This window comes from Orcinus orca, chromosome 13 (genome assembly GCF_937001465.1).
Source record: "Orcinus orca chromosome 13, mOrcOrc1.1, whole genome shotgun sequence".
NCBI lineage: Eukaryota > Metazoa > Chordata > Mammalia > Artiodactyla > Delphinidae > Orcinus > Orcinus orca.
Window position 1 is genome coordinate 39534605 of NC_064571.1, and position 18453 is coordinate 39553057.

Here is an 18453-nt window from a genome sequence, read left to right on the forward strand (position 1 = left end):
TTCTGCTTTTTGGCTATTATGAATAAAACTGCTATAAACATTCGTGAATAGGTTTTTGTGTGAGCACAGGATTTTATTACTCTAGGATAATATGCAAGGAATGAAATTGCTGGGTCATATGGTAAGTGTGTGTTAGGTTTGTAAGAAACTGCCAAACTGTTTTCCAGACTGGCCGTACCATTTTACATTATTATCAGCAATGTATGAGTGATTCAGTTTTTCTGCATCCTTGCTAGCATTTGGTGTTATTTCTAATTTTGCTTCAGCCATTCTAATAGATGTGTACATACTTTCTTTTAGAGAGCCATAAACGTCTTGAAACAATTGAGCCAATACTAACTAGCCATGTCTGTATGCCTGGCTCCAAGTTAGGCTCTTTGAGGGTGGAGGAGACTCAGCTCCTGCATATGAGGGACTGTAGAGGCAAGATCAGAGCACAAGAGGAAGCCAGTTCCTCCGAAGTCATCCCTATGAACCATCAGTAATGGGCTCACTAGTAATTACGTGTGAACACAGGAAACTGTGTCAGGGAAATCTCTGTGGTGCTCAGAGGCCAAAAAAACCCCCAAAACTCCACAACTCTGTGGAAGGGTTAAAGAAGGAAATCACTGCCTGGATCCAGCAGAGCCTCAAAGTTGGCTGTTTGAAACTCCAGGTAAAAGAAATGGCATTTACTCTCTGGATCTCCAAAAAGGGGTTCAGATTCTGCCTGTGCTTTGCAAAGATATAGGACAAAGCTAACAAAGTTCACCTATGACAAAATGGGACTGATTTTCAACCTGAGAGAGCACCCTATCCTTTTCTAGTGGATTCTGTTAAGGAAGATTCCCAGATTATCATCCAAGTTCAAGTCTCTCATTTTCTTCAACTTCTGTTCATTGTATCAAGCTTGCAAACATGGATAAAACAATGTTACTGTACAGTTACTGGATCTCAGTTATCTAAGGAGTAGAGGACCTTGATGTACCAAAAATATTTGGCTTTAAAAAAATAACTCTTTAGACAAAGGTCAGTTTTGTCTGGAATGACACAGAACTGTGCTCAGGACCTCATAGAGGCATAATGCTATCAGGGGACTTTCCATCCTTCCTAGTATACCTGTTTCCACCCCTGCCTTTCCTGACCTTCAACTCAGGGGACATCTATTGTCCGCATTCCGGTCTGATTTTTCAAAAAAGTATTTATTTATACTCCACCCCATGACAAAAAAGCTTTGAAGAAATTTTAAAATTAAAATATTTTATGTAAAACAGAATAACAAAACGGAAAACAGAACTAAGATCAGTTAAAAGGAAAAATAGATGTGGCCAAATTAGTATTTATCATCCACAATGATTATATTTCGCTTTAAAGAATGCTCTTAACTTTTAATACTCAAATGCAGTAACATTTTTTTTTTTTTTTTTTTTTTTTTTGCAGTACGCCGGCCTCTCACTGTTGTGGCCTCTCCCGTTGCGGAGCACAGGCTCCGGACGCGCAGGCTCAGCGGCCATGGCTCACAGGCCTAGCCGCTCCGCGGCATGTGGGATCCTCCCGGACCGGGCACGAACCCGTGTCCCCTGCATCGACAGGTGGACTCTCAACCACTGCGCCACCAGGGAAGTCCCAGTAACATTTTTTAAAAAGCCATCATTCAGCTTTTCCCATATGATGTCTTCAAAGTTTTAGGTTCACTTTATATGCCTGTATTTTCCATTTCACTATAAATACCTTAAGAAGGATTTTCAAGTAGTCTCATACTCCAGCTGATGATTATTAACCCTTCTAGAAAACTCAACAGATGGCCCCTATGTCGCTCTCACGGACAAGGATTATTCATCTTGAAAACTTTCTGATGATAACTAGCAAAGATGTGATAAAGCCAGTTTCTCAACAGAGAAAAATCAACTGATGAATAAATATATATTGCTTTTAATATATGCTGTCTGAGGTTAGGGGTCTAGTCTCTCTTGTCCACTAGTATGCCTCATACAGTGCCTGAGACACAGGAGAGACTCAAATATTTACTGAAAATTTTTGAGTGCCCTCTCTGAGCAGGATGCTCTCTTCAGACATTCTGGGAATATGCAGAAATAAAGGATTCAGGGGTTCATGACCAGCACCCTCCCACATACCCACCCTAGGCCCATCATGGCGTATATATGAAATGGTGGATAAAAGCTTCAACTTCCTATGCAATGGCCTTTCAGAAGACCCAAGATTCCCTTTGTGGTTCCCATCTTCTCTAGAGGCCATGCAAAACCCCACAGAGGCCCATCATATGGCACTGGGAGGGGCATATCCACTGAAAAGACTTGGGTAGCTGAATGTAGAGATATCCTAGCATATAGTCACCCCCACGGCAATCAACCTCTGGGAATGGCCACAGTGACACCATTTCATGAGGGAAACACAGTAGCACAAAGTCATGTGTGAAATGACCTCTTGGATCCTTGAAGTTCTATAGCTGTGGTTTATCCCAGTGCCATGACAAGGCTGCCTCAAACTAGGACCAGACCTCCCAATCCACAGGATTTACTGTCCCCCTGGGCCCTGTTAATGCTGCCACCTGACTTCCCAGTTGCTGCCCTATCATCTTTTCCAAATACTTAAGTGGCTATTAGTTTATAGTGTTGCTCAGATGCTGCAGCACTTTCTGTCTGGCTCCTACCCTCCTAGGCAACAGGCAAATGTTTAGGGTGAGAGAACCAACTGAAAGACCAACTGATAAATCATATGAGATACACACATTCCACACTCCAAAGCTCTCATCTGAGAATAAAATCCCCACTCTGTTTAACCAGACCATAATATTTCTCTTTTTGATAAATACACTGAGTACAACAGGTTTCTCAATCTTGGCACTATTAGCATTTTGGTCCAGATAGGTTTTTGTTGGGAGAGCTGCCCTGTGCTGTCGGATGTTTAGCAGCCTCCCTGGCCTCTGTGCACTAGATGCCGGTAGCAGCTGCCTCCAAAATGTCTCCAAACATCACCAAATGGCCCTACTGAAAACCACTGGAGTAGAGTAAGCAACACAACCTGAAACCCAGGCCTACAGAAAAAACTAATGAATAGATCAGCCTGAAGCCAATGAAATTTGACCTTAAAAATAGGCAAAATGTCAGTGATTGGTAAATCTTGCAACTTTTTGTGACTTTAAATTTTTTCCAAATAAAACTTTTTAAAAAGAGTGTGAAAGAGACAGCTTGAGGGACTTCCCTGGTGGCGCAGTGGTTAAGAATTCGCCTGCCAATGCAGGGGACACGGGTTTGATCCCTGGTCCGGGATGATCCCACATGACATGGAGCAACTAAGCACGTGTGCCACAACTACTGAGCCTGTGCTCTACAACCCTCGAGCCACAACTACTGAGCCCAAGCACCACAGCTACTGAAGCCCACATGCCTAGAGCCCGTGCTCCACAACAAGAGAAGCCACCGCAATGAGAAGCCCGCACACCGCAACGAAGAGTAGCCCCCGCTCGCCACAACTAGAGAAAGCCCACGCATAGCACCGAAGACCCAACACAGCCAAAATAAATAAAGAAATTTATTTATTTATTTATTGAAAAAAAAAAGATAGCTTGAATTCAAGCTTTTTTTTTTTTTTTTTTTTAGCTTTATTGAGATATAATTCACATACCATACTACTGGGTTGGCCAAAAATTTCATTCCAGTTTTTCTGTAAGCACCTATGGAAAACCCGAATGAACTTTTTGGCCAACCCAGTATTTGCCCATCTAGAGGGTAAAAGGCAATGTTCTTACCTGTAAGTTCACAGGTTTGAGCAACCATCACCATAATCTAATTTTAGACATTTTCATTCTCCCCCAGGGAAATCCTATACCCATTAGCAGTCACACAGGTTGCCCCCAGGCAACCATTAACCTACTTTGTCTCTATAGATTTGCCTATTCTGGACATTTGATATAAATATAACTGTAAATATAATAAGTGTAAATGTAATATGTGGTCTTTGTGATTGACTTCTTTCACTTAAAATGTTTTCAAGGATCATCCATGTGGTACAAAAGTGTTTTCAAAAGTGACTGCACGGGGCTTCCCTGGTGGCGCAGTGGTTGAGCGTCTGCCTGCCAATGCAGGGGACACGGGTTCGTGCCCCGGTCCGGGAAGATCCCACATGCCGCGGAGCGGCTGGGCCTGTGAGCCATGGCCGCTGAGTCTGCGCGTCCGGAGCCTGTGCTCTGCAACGGGAGAGGCCACGACAGTGAGAGGCCCGCGTACCGCAAAAAAAAAAAAAAAAAAAAAAAAAAAAAAAAGTGACTGCACCATTTTACATTCCCACTAGCAATGTATAAGGGTTTTAATTTCTCTACATCTTCCCCAACACTTGTTATTGTCTGGCTTTTGGTTATAGCTGTACTATCTCATTGTGATTTCGATTTGCATTTCTCTAATGACTCATAATGTTGAGCATCTTTGCATGTACTTATTAGCCATCTGTACATCTTTGGACAAATGTCTATTCAAATCCTTTCCAATTTTTTTAAAAATTAAGCTTTTTATTTTGATTTAATTGTAGATTTACATATACCTGTAAGAAATAATATAGAGATATACAAAAATCCTTTACTCGGTTTTTCCCATGTAACATCTTGCGAAACTACAGTACAACATCACAGTCAGGATATTGACACTGATACCGTCAAGATACAGAACATTTCTATCACCACTAAGATCCCTTATGTTATCCTTTTATAGCCACACCCAATTTCCTCCTGCCCCCACCCCTCCTTATCCCTGGCAACCACTAATCTCTTCCTCATTTCTATAATTTTTCCATTTAGAGAATGTTATGTAAATAAAATAATATGGTATATAACCTTTTGGGATTTTTTTTCCACTCAGCATAATTCTCTGGAGATTCATGCATGTTATTTCATGATCAATAGTTTCTTTTTATTGCTGAGGAGTATTCCATTGTATGGATGTATCAGTTTGTTTAACCATTCACCTGTTGAAGGACATTTGGGTTGTTTCCAGTTCTGAGCTATTATAAATAAAGCTGCTATAAACATATGTGTACAGGTTTTGGTCTGAACATATGTCTTCATTTCTCTGGGATAAATGCCCAGGATTGCAATTGCTATGTTGTATGGTAGTTGTATGTTTAGGTTTTTAAGAAACTGCCAAACTGATTTCCAGAGTGGCTGTACCATTTGACATTCCTTCCAGCAATGTATGAGTGATCCAGTTTCTATGAGTGAAGCCTGGATGGGGGAAAGGAGACCCGGTCCTCTCTGCTGTGCTTGCCTGCTATAGAGCTTTTGCAACAAGGGGCTATGGTAGAGGTGTGAGAAAACTAGCAGCCTGTCCCTCCTGGGGTTAAACTGTAATCCCAGATTGGGGGATTCTGGGGAGGAGCCCCTGTCTTCTTGGCTGTACTTGTATAATATGTAGAACTTCTGGGGTAGAACTTCCAGAACATGAAGCAGGGAGCAGGGGTAAAGGAGCTTGTCCGTGTCTCAAATGCCAGAGCCCCTCCCTGTTCTTACTGAAAGACTGTTTCTTCATTTGCAGTATGCCCTTAGGACAATTCTCAGAGACTAATTTTTCACCAAATTGTTGTTTGCCAGAGAGAAGTTCTGCCAAGCTCTAAGAATCTGACAGAGGGAAAAATCCCCCATCCTGTCCTCAAATTCTGAATTACCAGAACAGTGGATCATCCCAGATCCTCCCCTGGCTGATGACACTGGAAGTGCTGTTACCTCCCTGCAGTCTCAGACACTTAATAGGCTGGCTGAGATGCACTGCCCAGATAACAGGTCAGGCCTGCCTTGACAAGGAAAATAGAGCTTTCTTTTTTTTCCTAAATGAGATTGGGTATGTCTTCACACATTACATTAATGTAATGTAAAATGGATTCATGCTGGAAAACTGAAGCTATACACGAATTTTACACCAAAAATACTGCCAGTTCCAGGAGCATGATGTCTTAATGCATTCAGCTGAGTGGTTTTTAAGCTGGTCACCGATAGAGGAATCAGCAGATCAGGCCAAAGAAGTAAGGCAGGGACAAGATTTTTTTTTTTTTTTTAAATGGATAATACGGTAACATGGTTCACAGAATGGTACACATAGTGGGAAACCTTTCTGCCATTCCTGTCCCTCTGCCACCCAGTTCTCTTTTTCCAATAGGTCATCCATGAAAATAGTTTCTTATATATATTTCCAAGGATATTTTATAAAAGCAACTACAGACATATATTTTATTTTTCTCAGAAGACCTGGGTTTGAATCCCAGTTTTGTCCCTCTCAAAACAAGCTGTGTAACCATGGATAAGTGACTTTATCTCTTTGAGCCTCAGATTCCTCACCTGAAAAATGGGAGTAAGAGTACCTACTTCACAAGGTTGGGGTAAGCATGAAGTAAGACTGTGTTTAACTGTGCTTTCTAAATAGAAAAGTGCTATAGTAACATCAGCTGTTGTTCTATTGGGAGCAGCAACCACGTACTAATAGTGCCGTGGAGATTGGCTGTACTTAGCAGGTGCTCTGGGATAAGGAGTTGGTGGTGCTGGGGAAGCACCTGAAGCTGATTGGGGGAGTGAGAACACAGGGAAACTCCAATATGGCTGAATCAAGCATGAAATAGGGTCTGGCTGGTTTGCAAGGTATGAACTTCGAGAAGTCAGTGACACACAAAAACCACCATATCACCCATGTACTGAAGGCAGCCAGCAGGGTTCAAAGTTAGCTGTGGCCCTAATAAAGAGAGGTGCCTTCTCCTGGGAAGAAGCCTATTTTTGAAAAAGTGACAATGCTGGGTTTAACCCAAAACAGACTCGGGCAGGTTAGGGTATTCCAAAGACCATCCAGAAGGACCTGTTCCAAAGATCATCCAGAATATAATTTAAAACAGGGCTAACTCAGGTCATCTGACACAGGCTCAGGCCAGGAATCAGAAAATGAGGACCCAAATTGAGTCAAGCTTCCATCTGTTTTCAACTTTTTCCTTTTTGGCAGAATGAGTGCAACAGCAGGGAAAGCAAGGGAAACCAGAGGGTCATGACAAGGAGTTCAAAAAATGTCTTAGGTCTTCCTCTATCTGGGTTACCACCTTGAAAGATCCTACAGGGAGTCTGTCCTAGGTTCTTATTGTCCCTTCAAACCAACTTCAAAGCATCATAGAGGGGGTGGTGTGAGGGAGATACCAACAGTCTCTGAATAGGATGGGATGGACAAACCTCTGCCCAGGAGAGATGACAGAGGTGTGTACAGCAGGAAGACAGCTGGGAAGCAGGAGGAGAGGAAGCCAGTTCAGAGGCTGGAATTCCCTTTGCTCATCTTCTGGTTTTGGAGGACTTCTACATGCAACAAGATGTTACCTGCCATACTGAGGACTACCTCTCAGATCCAGACTGCAGCTTCAGCAAGCCTCTTCACCAGGTCTGGCTGAGGCACGGAGGCCTGCCAACTGCCTGAGGTTCGTCAGTAACTGAGGCAGCACCAAGTCAGTCCCCAGAGACCAGCAGAACTGTCTATCCCTCTGCAGTCTCAGAGTCTGCTTTTAGTAAGAGCTGGGTGTTCATTTCACAGCCAAAATCAACTCCAGTTGCTGAGGCTGAGGAGTCTGGATCACTACCACTCTAGTCCAAAACTCCCCATCATGAACTCTGGAATGTTCCAGAATCACATTTCCCTCTGTGTCTCTCACTCCTGCTCTCTCTTGTTCTCTGAGATTGATTAAACAAGAAATTGAAGAAGAAACAGAAGGTTTGAAGGGGACTGCATCTGCAGAAGACTAAAGGGTGAAAAGGAGCCAGAATGGAGTTTTTAAAAAATGACTTTACCTTTTATTGTTTGCCTTTTAATAATTGCTTGCTTTTTTAAAAAATAGCTGTCTCTGCCTTCTTTTTCCTCCCAACTTTTTACTATGAAACGTTTCATTTCTTCAGCAGCACCCCCCCCCCAAAAAAAGCAGAAAAAAATAAAAGAAAATCTCAAACTCACAGAAGGGCTGAAAAACATGTACAATGACATCAAAAGAGCAACCCATAATAAATAATAAACCCAAAATAAACTGGACTTCATCAAAATTAAAAGCTTTGCTCTTTGAAAGACACTATTAAAAAGAAAAGACAAGCCACAGATTGGGAGAAAATATTTAAAAAACACATATCTGATAAAGGACTTGTATTCAGAATACACAGAGAGCTCACACAACAAATAACCTACTAAAAATGGGCAAAATATTTGAACAGATACTTCACCAAAGAAGGTATACAAATGGCAAATAAGCATGTGAAAAGATGCTTAATATCATGTCATTAGGGAAATGCAAACTAAAACCACAATGAAATACCACTACATATGCATTAAAATGGCTGTAATCGGCCATTTGACTAACAATGTCAAGTGCTGATGAAAATGTGGAGGACTATATTGTTGATGGGAATGGAAAATGGTACCACCACTTTGGAAAAGTTTGGCAGTTTCTCATAGAATTAAACATCCCACTCCTCAATATTTACCCAAGAGAAGTGAAAATTTCTGTTCACCCAAAAATCCATATGCAAATGTCTATAGTAGCAGTATTTATTCATAATTATAGTGTTATATTTAGTGTTATGTTCATTATTTTTTTTTTTTTTGTAGTACGCGGGCCTCTCACTGTTGTGGCCTCTCCCGTTGTGGGGCTCCAGACGTGCAGGCTCAGCGGCCATGGCTCACAGGCCCAGCCGCTCCACGGCATGTGGGATCCTCCTGGACCGGGGCACGAACTCGTGTCCCCTGCATCAGCAGGCGGACTCTCAACCACTGCGCCACCAGGGAAGCCCTATGTTCATAATTATAGTGTTGTATAAATATAAATTATATTCATAGTGTTTCTTCATAATTGCCTAACAATGTAAACGATCCAAATGTCCTTCAGCTGATAAATGCACAAACAAAATGTAGTATACCCTTTTTTTTACTCAGGTTGTTTGTTTTTCTGATATTGAGTTGTATGAGCTGTCTATATATTTTGAATATTAATCCCTTATCAGTCATGTCATTTGCAAATATTTTCTCCCATTCAGCACATTGTCTTTTCGTTTTGTCAGTGGTTTCCTTTGCTGTCAAAAGCTTTTAAGTTTAATTAGGTTCCATTTGTTTATTTTTGCTTTTATTTCCTTTGCCTTAAAAGACAGATCCAAAATAATATTGCTATGATTTATGTCAAAGAGTGTTCTGCCTATGCTCTCTTCTAGGAGTTTTATGGTTTCAGGTCTTACATTTAGGTCTTTAACCCATTTGAATTTATTTTTGCACATGGTGAGGAAATGTTCTAATCTAATTCTTTAACATGTAGCTGTCCAGTTTTCCTAGCACCACTTGTTGAAGAGACTGTCTTTTCTCCATTGTATATTCTTGCCTCCTTCGTCATAGATTAATTGGCCATAGGTACATGGGTTTATTTCTGGGCTTTCTATTTTGTTCCGTTGATCAGTGTGTCTGTTTTGGGACAAGTACCATGCTGTTTTGATTACTGTAGCTTTGTAATATAGTCTGAAGTCAGGGAGCATGATATCTTAAGCTTTGTTCTTTTTTTCTCAAGATTGCTTTGGCAATTTGTGATCTATGGTTCCACATAAATTTTAACATTATTTCTTCTAGTTCTGTGAAAAAATGTCATGGGCATTTTGATAGGGATTGCATTAAATCTATAGATTGCTTTGGGTAGTATGGACGTTTTAACAATATTAATTCTTCCAATCCAAGAGCATGGGATATCTTTCCATTTCTTTGTATTATCTTCAATTTCTTTCAAAATGTTTTATAGTTTTCAGAGTATATGTCGTTCACCAAATATACAAACAGCTCATACAACTCAATATGAAAAAAAAAAAAAACCAACCTGATCAAAAAATGGGCAAAAAAAAAAAGTGGGCAGAAGAACTGAATAGGTCTTCTTTTCCAAAGAAGACATACGGATGGCTAACAGGCACATGAAAAGATGTTCAACATTGCTAATCATTAGAGAAATGCAAATCAAACCTATAATGAGCTATCACTTCACACCTATCTGAATGGCTATCATCAAAAAGCCTACAAATAACAAATGTTGGTGAGGATGTGGATAAAGGGGAACTCTTGTGCACTGTTGGTGGGACTGTAAATTGGTGCAGCCACTATGGTAAACAGTATGAAGGTTCCTCAAAAAACTAAAAATAGAACTACCATACGATACAGCAATTCCATTCTTGGGTATATATTTTTAAAACATTAATTCAAAAAGATATATGCACCCCAATGTTCATAGCAGCATTATTTACAGTAGCCAAGATACAGAGGCAACCCAAGTGTCCATCAAGAGATGAATGGACAAAGAATATGTGGTATATATATACAATGAAATATTAGAGCTGTAAAAAATGAAATTCTGCTATTTGCAACAACATGGATGGACCTAGAGAGTATTATGCTTAGTGAAATAAGTCAGAGGAAGACAAATACTGTATGTTATTACTTACATGTGGAATCTAAAAAACTGAAACAAATGAATGTACATAACAAAACAGAAACAAACTCACAGATATAGAAAACTAACTAGTGGTTACCAGTTGGCAGAGAGAAGGGAGGAGGGGCAAGAGAAGGGTAGGGGATTAAGAGATACAAACTACTTACTATGTATAAAACAGATACGGAACAAGGAAATATAATATTGTACAGCACAGGGAAATATAGCAATTATTCTGTAATAACTTTAAATGGAGTATACTCTATAAAAATATTGAATCACTATGCTGTATACCTGAAACTAATATAATATTGTAAATCAACTGTACTTCAATAAAAAGAAGTGTGGTACATTCGTATAATGGGATAACTCCTGAAACATGTGAAAACATGGATGAATCTCAAATGCATTATACTAAGTGTCATGGGTTCAATTGTATCTCCCCTCCAAAAAATATGAACTCCTGACCCCCAAAATCTCAAAACGTGACTTTATTTAGAAATAGGGTCTTTGTAGATGTAATCAGTTAAGATGAGGTCATGCTTGAATAGGGTGGGCCCTTATTCAAATATGACTGGTGTCCTTATAAAAGACAGACAGGGAGAACTAATGCAATGACAGGCAACACACAGGGAGAACACCATGCAATGTCATAGGCAGAGATTGGAGTTACACAGTTGCAAGATATAGAATGCCAAGGATTGCTGGTGACACCAGAAACTAAGAGAAAGTCATGAAAAGATTCTCCCCAAGAGCCATGCAGAGAGCATGGACCTTCTGACAAATTGATTTTGGAATTCTAGCATCCAGAACTGTGAGATAATAAATTTCTGTTGTTTTAAGCCACCTAGTTTGTGGTACTCCGTTACAGCAACCCTAGGAAACTATTACACTAAGTTACAGAAGCAAGACTTAAAAGGCATTTATATCATATTCTGGAAAAGACAAAACTACAGGGATGGAGGACAGATCAGTGTTGTCAAGTGTTGGGGGTAGGATGAGGGGATGACTATGAAGAGTCAAGGGAGAGTTTTGAAGGCAGTAGAAATATTCTAGATCTTGATCATGATAGTAGTTACACAAGTACATGTGTTTGTCAAAATTAATAAAACTTTACATGATGTAAATTTTAAATTTTTGAATTTTACTCTATACCAATGTAAATTAAACCTGACTCCCTCAATCCAAAAACCATAAATAAACAAAAAACCTTCTACAGTGACCATCTGTATACCTTTCACCCAAATTCAAGTGACTGTGAATATTTGCTCAAATTTGCTTTATCTATACACGTATTTTATTCTTGCTGAATCATTTGTCTAAGTTGTAGACATCATGACACTTCACCCTAAATATTTTATCATATATCTTTTAAGAATAAGGACATTTTTCTACATAAGATATTTAAGAAAAGTAACAACAATTCTGAAGTATCATCTAATATAGAGTCCATATTCCAACTTCTCAAATTGTAGTTAAAATATCTTTTGTAATTGCCTTTTACCAATGAGGAGCCAATCAAGGATCATATAATGCATTTGTATATTATGCCTGTTTAATCTTTCAATTTAGAATCATCCCATCTTTTTCTTTTCATGACCTTTTTTGTCCAGGCCAGTTGTCTTGCAGAATTAAAATTTCTGGATTTGTTTGATTGCTTTCTCATGGTGTTATCAAATATTCTATCTCTTTATTTCCTGTGAAATAGGAGTTAGACCTAAAGGCTTGATTAGGTTCAGGTTTAACTTTTGATAAGAATAGTTCACAGGTGATAGAGACCTATTTTTCCACCTTGTTTGCCTCAATGCAGACCTATTTTCCTGCCTTTCTCTCTCATACCATAAAGAGCTTGTATACCCGTGGCCTGTGGAGGCCACAAATACCAATAAGACAGTTTGTCCTAAAGGAGATGAATGAATGAAATAGCATCCTTTATTAGCCAATAAATATTTAGTAACTGCTACAGGGAGCAAGGTACCATGCTAGGTGATGGGGACACAGCAGTAAGCAAATGCAAACATGGTCCCGCCTCCAAGGAGTTTATAGTCTAAGTGAGACAGACATTCATGAAAAAAAAAATTTTTTTTTAATGACTTGTGATAAATGCTATTAAATAAAAAGCACAGGAGAATATGGCTCTGTATAATGGGGAACGCTTCCACAGGGGGTATACCATTTGATCTGAGGACTGAAGGATGGGCAGGTACCAAGGAGGTGAAAGTCAGGGGGAGACAGGGCAGTGGGAGGTAGGCTATAAGAAGTTCACCAACTGGTGGGGCAGCCAGGTACAATCCTCTCCGGTGAAGCCAGAAAAGGGGTCCATGTGCTTGACTTGGAGGCTCAGAGGCAACTTTTCTGAGAGAGTGTTGTCTGAGCTTAGGCCTGAAGGGTGAACAAGGCAGTGGAGATAAACAGAAGAAAGATGGAGAAGCAAACAGCTAATTAGTTGCTAGAATTAAATCTCTGTAGGAATTTAGGCTCAAGAAAACGGTAGATAAAATAGGTAACTAATGAGAACCTACTGTATAGCACAGGGAGTTCTGCTCAGTGCTCTGTGCTGACCTAAATGGGAAGGAAATCCAAAAAAAGAGGGGATATATGTATACGTATGGCTGATTCACTTTGCTGTACAGCAGAAACTGACACAGGAGTGTTAAAGCAACAATATTCCAATTTAAAAAAAAAAAGAAAATGGAAGTATTCTTTATACAATTTTTAATCTGAGCTAATCAAGATTCTAGACTTCTGGTTTACAGGAAGTAACTTTTAAATCACAGAGGAATTATTATTATTATTATTTTTTTCAGTACGCGGACCTCTCACTGTTGTGGCCTCTCCCGTTGCGTAGCACAGGCTCCGGACATGCAGGCTCAGCGGCCATGGCTCACAGGCCCAGCCGTTCCGCGGCACGTGAGATCTTCCTGGACCGGGGCACGAACCCGTGTCCCCTGCATCGGCAGGTGGACTCTCAACCACTGCACCACCAGGGAAGCCCCAGAGGAATTTTTTTTAAAACTAATTTCACCTGTTTCTTTTCACATTTATTTATTTTATTATGATGATTATTTTTTGGGCTGCGTGGCATGCGGGATCTTAGTTCCCCAACCAGGGAGCGAACATGCGGCCCCTGCAGTGGAAGCGTGGAGTCTTAACCACTGGACCACGAGGGAAGTCCCAATCACAGAGGAATTTTAAATCACATTACTTAAATTTAAAAACCCTAACCAGAGAAGTTCAGAATTAGTCAGACCAAACCAGTGATCTGTGCTGTCATCCAAAAGAACTGTGGAATCTCGGAAGAAAAGATGGCCTGTTAAAGCCTTTTACTACATTTCACCTTCTTGAATATTCAAGTTAGGCTAGGACTCAAACTCATTCTCCACTAGAATAAATAGCCCTGATATTATTGCTTCTAATATTAATTACGATAATTTTTAAAAATTATGTTTTCCCTAAGCAACACAGCTAACAAGGAGCAGAGTCAGAATTCAGTCCCAAGTTCCTGGCTTCAAAGTACCTATATTTAACCATCATGCAACACTGCCCCCAGTAATAATGAGACTGATATCTACCAAGATGAAGGTAAGAGAAAGGGGCTTTTTGTAATAAGTCAAAAGAAGGAACAGATACTCTTTTAGCACAATAAGGACATAGCACCGATGCCAGCAGGAGGTTAATTGGACCAGTATGAACAGTCTGGTTATTTTTAGATGCTTGAACAGGAGGCCAGACCACAGTGGCCAGAAATTTCTACCCCCCATGCTCCTTCAGGAACAGAAAATGACTGTGCTTTTTAAGAAATAAAAGCAGTTGGGATCTTTGGGGGAAGAAACAGAGAAAAGTACTATGGGGAACGGGAATATGAGAGGAGACAGGAAGGAGACTGGGGGAAGATCTGCTAGTCAGGGGTTGGCCTATAAGTGCCATGGCCACTAAGCACCCTTACTCATGGTTGAATGGTTTATAAAGGCACTCAAATCTCTGCCATGCCATGTACTCTAGGCTGGTTAGAATATGATGCATGAGCCTGAATAAAAAGATTCACTCACAACACTCGATGATTCTGGGTTCTTCGACAGCCAACTGGAAGATAGTTTTGTTAGGAACTGTTCCGTGAAGGAATCCCATTAACTTCTATTAATGTCGGGCACTGTGCTAAGTGCTTTAGGTACATTCATTACTGCTAATCCTCTCAACGACCTACCAAAGGGGTCATTGAGACTTACTCACCTAAGATCAGAAAACTGCCAAACCAGAAAATTTATAAAATTTCCAATCTATCACAGCCTGATAATTTTGTAAGATACATAATTTTGTAAAACACAAAATGAAATTAAAGATATGCACAATACAGGCATACCTTGTTTTATTGCACTTCACAGATACTGCTACTTTTACAAATTGAAGGTTTGTGGAAACCCTGTGCTGTCAGACAATGGTTAGCATTTTTTTATCAATAAAGTATCTTTTTTAACATCTTTATTGGAGTATAATTGTTTTACAATGGTGTGTTAGTTTCTGCTTTATAACAAAGTGAATCAGCTATACAAATACATATATCCCCATATCTCCTCCCTCTTGCGTCTGCCTCCCGCCCTCCCTATCCCACCCCATTAGGTGGTCACAAAGCACCAAGATGATCTCCCTGTGCTGTGCAGCTGCTTCCCATTAGCTATCTATTTCACATTTGGTAGTATATATAAGTCCATGCCACTCTCTCACTTCGTCTCAGCTTACCCTTCCCCCTCCCCGTGTCCTATTTTTATATACTTTTTTTTTAGACATAATGCTATTGCACACTTAGACTATAGTATAATGCAAACATAACCTTTATATGCACTGGGAAACAAAAAATTTGTGTGATTCGCTTTAATGTGGTTTTTGTTTTATTGTGGTATTTGTTTTACTGTGGTATTCACTTTATTGTGGTGGTCTGGAACAAAACCTGTAGAATCTACCAGGTATGCCTGTATAAGCTCAACCTTCTTATTACATTCAACAGACATTGCTATAAATGTTTCTAACACTTACTCTGAATGTCTGTACCAATCTTGCCACAGAAAGGCATTAGTATAGAATAGTTGTTCCTAGTCATGAGGGCACATCAGAATTATTCCAAGGGATTAATTTCCAAAATACACAAACAGCTCATACAGCTCAATATCAAAAAGACAAACGACCCAATCAGAAAATGGGTAGAAGATCTAAATAGACATTTCTCCAGGGAAAACATACAAATGGCCAAAAAACACATGAAAAGATGCTCAACATTGCTAATTATTAGAGAAATGCAAATCAAAACTATAATGAGGTATCACATCACTCTGGTCAGAATGGCCATCATCAAAAAGTCTACAAATAGTAAATGCTGGAGAGGGTGTGGAGAAAAAGGAACCCTCCTATATTGTTGGTGGGAATGTAAATTGGTACGGTCACTGTGGAGAACACGATGGAGGTTCCTTAAAAACTAGAGTTACCATATGATCCTGCAATCCCACTCCTGGGCATATATCCGGAGAAAACTATAATTCAAAATGCTACATGGACCCCAATGTTCATAGCAGCACTATTTACAATAGCCAAGACATGGAAGTAACCTAAATGTCCATCAACAGATGAATGGATAAAGATGTGGTATATATACACAATGGAATACTGCTCAGCCATAAAAAAGAATGAAATAATGCCATTTGTGGCAACAAGGATGGAACTAGAGATTATTTTACTAAGTGAAGTAAGCCAGACAGAGAAAGACAAATATCATATGATATCACTTACATGTGGAATCTGAAAAAAAAAAAAAGATACAAACGAACTCATTTACAAAACAGAAATAGACTCACAGACATAGAACACAAACTTATGGTTACCAAAAGAGAAGAGCGGGTGGATAAATTAGGAGGATGGGATTAACATATACGCATTACTTTATATAAAATAGATAACTAACAAGGATCTACTGTATAGCATGGTGAACTATACTCAATATTTTGTAATAAGCTATAAGGGAAAAGAATCTGAAAATTCATATATATATGTATGTGTGTATGTGTATATGTGTGTGTGTGTATATATACACACACATACATACATAAAGCTGAATCACTGTGCTGTGCACCTGATATTTACAATATCTGTGTATGATACTGTAAATCAACTATACTTCAATTAAAAAAAATTATTCAAGAACTTTCACCAAATACACATGCCTGCCCTCCACCCAGACTCTGATTCAGCAGACTTGGCATGTTAATAGATATTCCCCAGGGGATTCTGATGTCCATCCCTGGTTAAGAACTACTTGCTCCTCTAACATATTATTACCAAAGCTACCATTTCCAGTTAAGTGCGAATTCAGAGAATCAAGATCCTCGTTCAGAATTCACTAAAACCAGTACTGGGCATGGTACTGGGGGAAGGAGGAAGGGCAAGAATGTCAGGACACCTGGGGATTCAAGAGTTTCCCTCCCTAACATCTGCACTACCACCTGGTACCATTTCAATATGTTTTCAACTTAAAACTTTTGATATATGGTTCAAGTATGAAATCACTCTGAGCAGCAAATTATAAGCAGTCATAACTGCATTTGGCAGATAACCACTCCCATCTCAGATGACACCTCTATTGTTTTCTTCTCCACAGCCCTGCCTTTGTAAAAACAGGCCATCTCCTGCATCCTGCATTTGAGGGATTATGGGAACAGTCCATCCCGGAGAAAAACTGTAGTTCCTTTTTTTTTTTTTTTTTTTGGTTGGGGTGATGGAATTTTTTATTTTTTTTGAGATAAAACTGAAAAAATGTTTCAATGCATAGAATAAAGCATAAAATAGTATACAAAAGTCATCCTTATAAGTTTATATAAGACGTATATTGTTCAGAAAGCTTTACTATTTGTGCACACAGTTAATTTGAAGAGCTTATGTTACCCTACAAGGTAAATTATTTATTTTCTTTAATTTTTGAATTTTATTTATTTTTTTATACAGCAGGTTCTTATTGGTCATCAATTTTATACACATCAGTGTATACATGTCAATTCCAACTGCCCAATTCATCACACCACCATCCCCACCCCCCACGGCTTTCCCCCTTGCTGTGCATAAGTTTGTTCTCTACATCTGTGTCTCAACTTCTGCCCTGCAAACTGGTTCATCTGTACCATTTTTCTAGGTTCCACATACATGCGTTAATATACGATATTTGTTTTTCTCTGACTTACTTCACTCTGTATGACAGTCTCTAGATCCATCCACGTCTCAACAAATGACCCAATTTCATTCCTTTTTATGGCTGAGTAATATTCCATTGTATATATGTACCACATCTTCTTTATCCATTCGTCTGTCGATGGGCATTTAGGTTTCTTCCATGACCTGGCTATTGTAAATAGTGCTGCAATGAACACTGGGGTGCGTGTGTCTTTTTGAATTATGGTTTTCTCTGGGTATATGCCCAGTAGTGGGATTGCTGGATCATATGGTAATTCTATTTTTAGTTTTTTAAGGAACCTCCATACTGTTCTCCATAGTGGCTGTATCAATTTACATTCCCACCAACACTGCAAGAGGGTTCCATTTTCTCCACACCCTCTCCAGCATTTGTTGTTTGTAGATTTTCTGATGATGCCCATTCTAAATGGTGTGAGGTGATACCTCACTGTGCCTTTGATTTGCATTTCTCTAATAATTAGTGATGTTGAGCAGCTTCTCATGTGCTTCTTGGCCATCTTTATGTCTCCTTTGGAGAGATGTCTATTTAGGTCTTCTGCCCATTTCTGGATTGGATTGTTTCTTTAACATTGAGCTACATGAGCTGTAATATATTTTGGAGATTAATCCTTTGTCCTTTGATTCGTTTGCAAATATTTTCTCCCATTCTGAGGGCTGTCTTTTCCTCTTGTCTTTTCCTCTTGTTTCCTTTGCTCTGCAAAAGCTTTTAAGTTTCATTAGGTCCCACTTGTTTATTTTTGTTTTTATTTCCATTACTCTAGGAGGTGGATCAAAAAA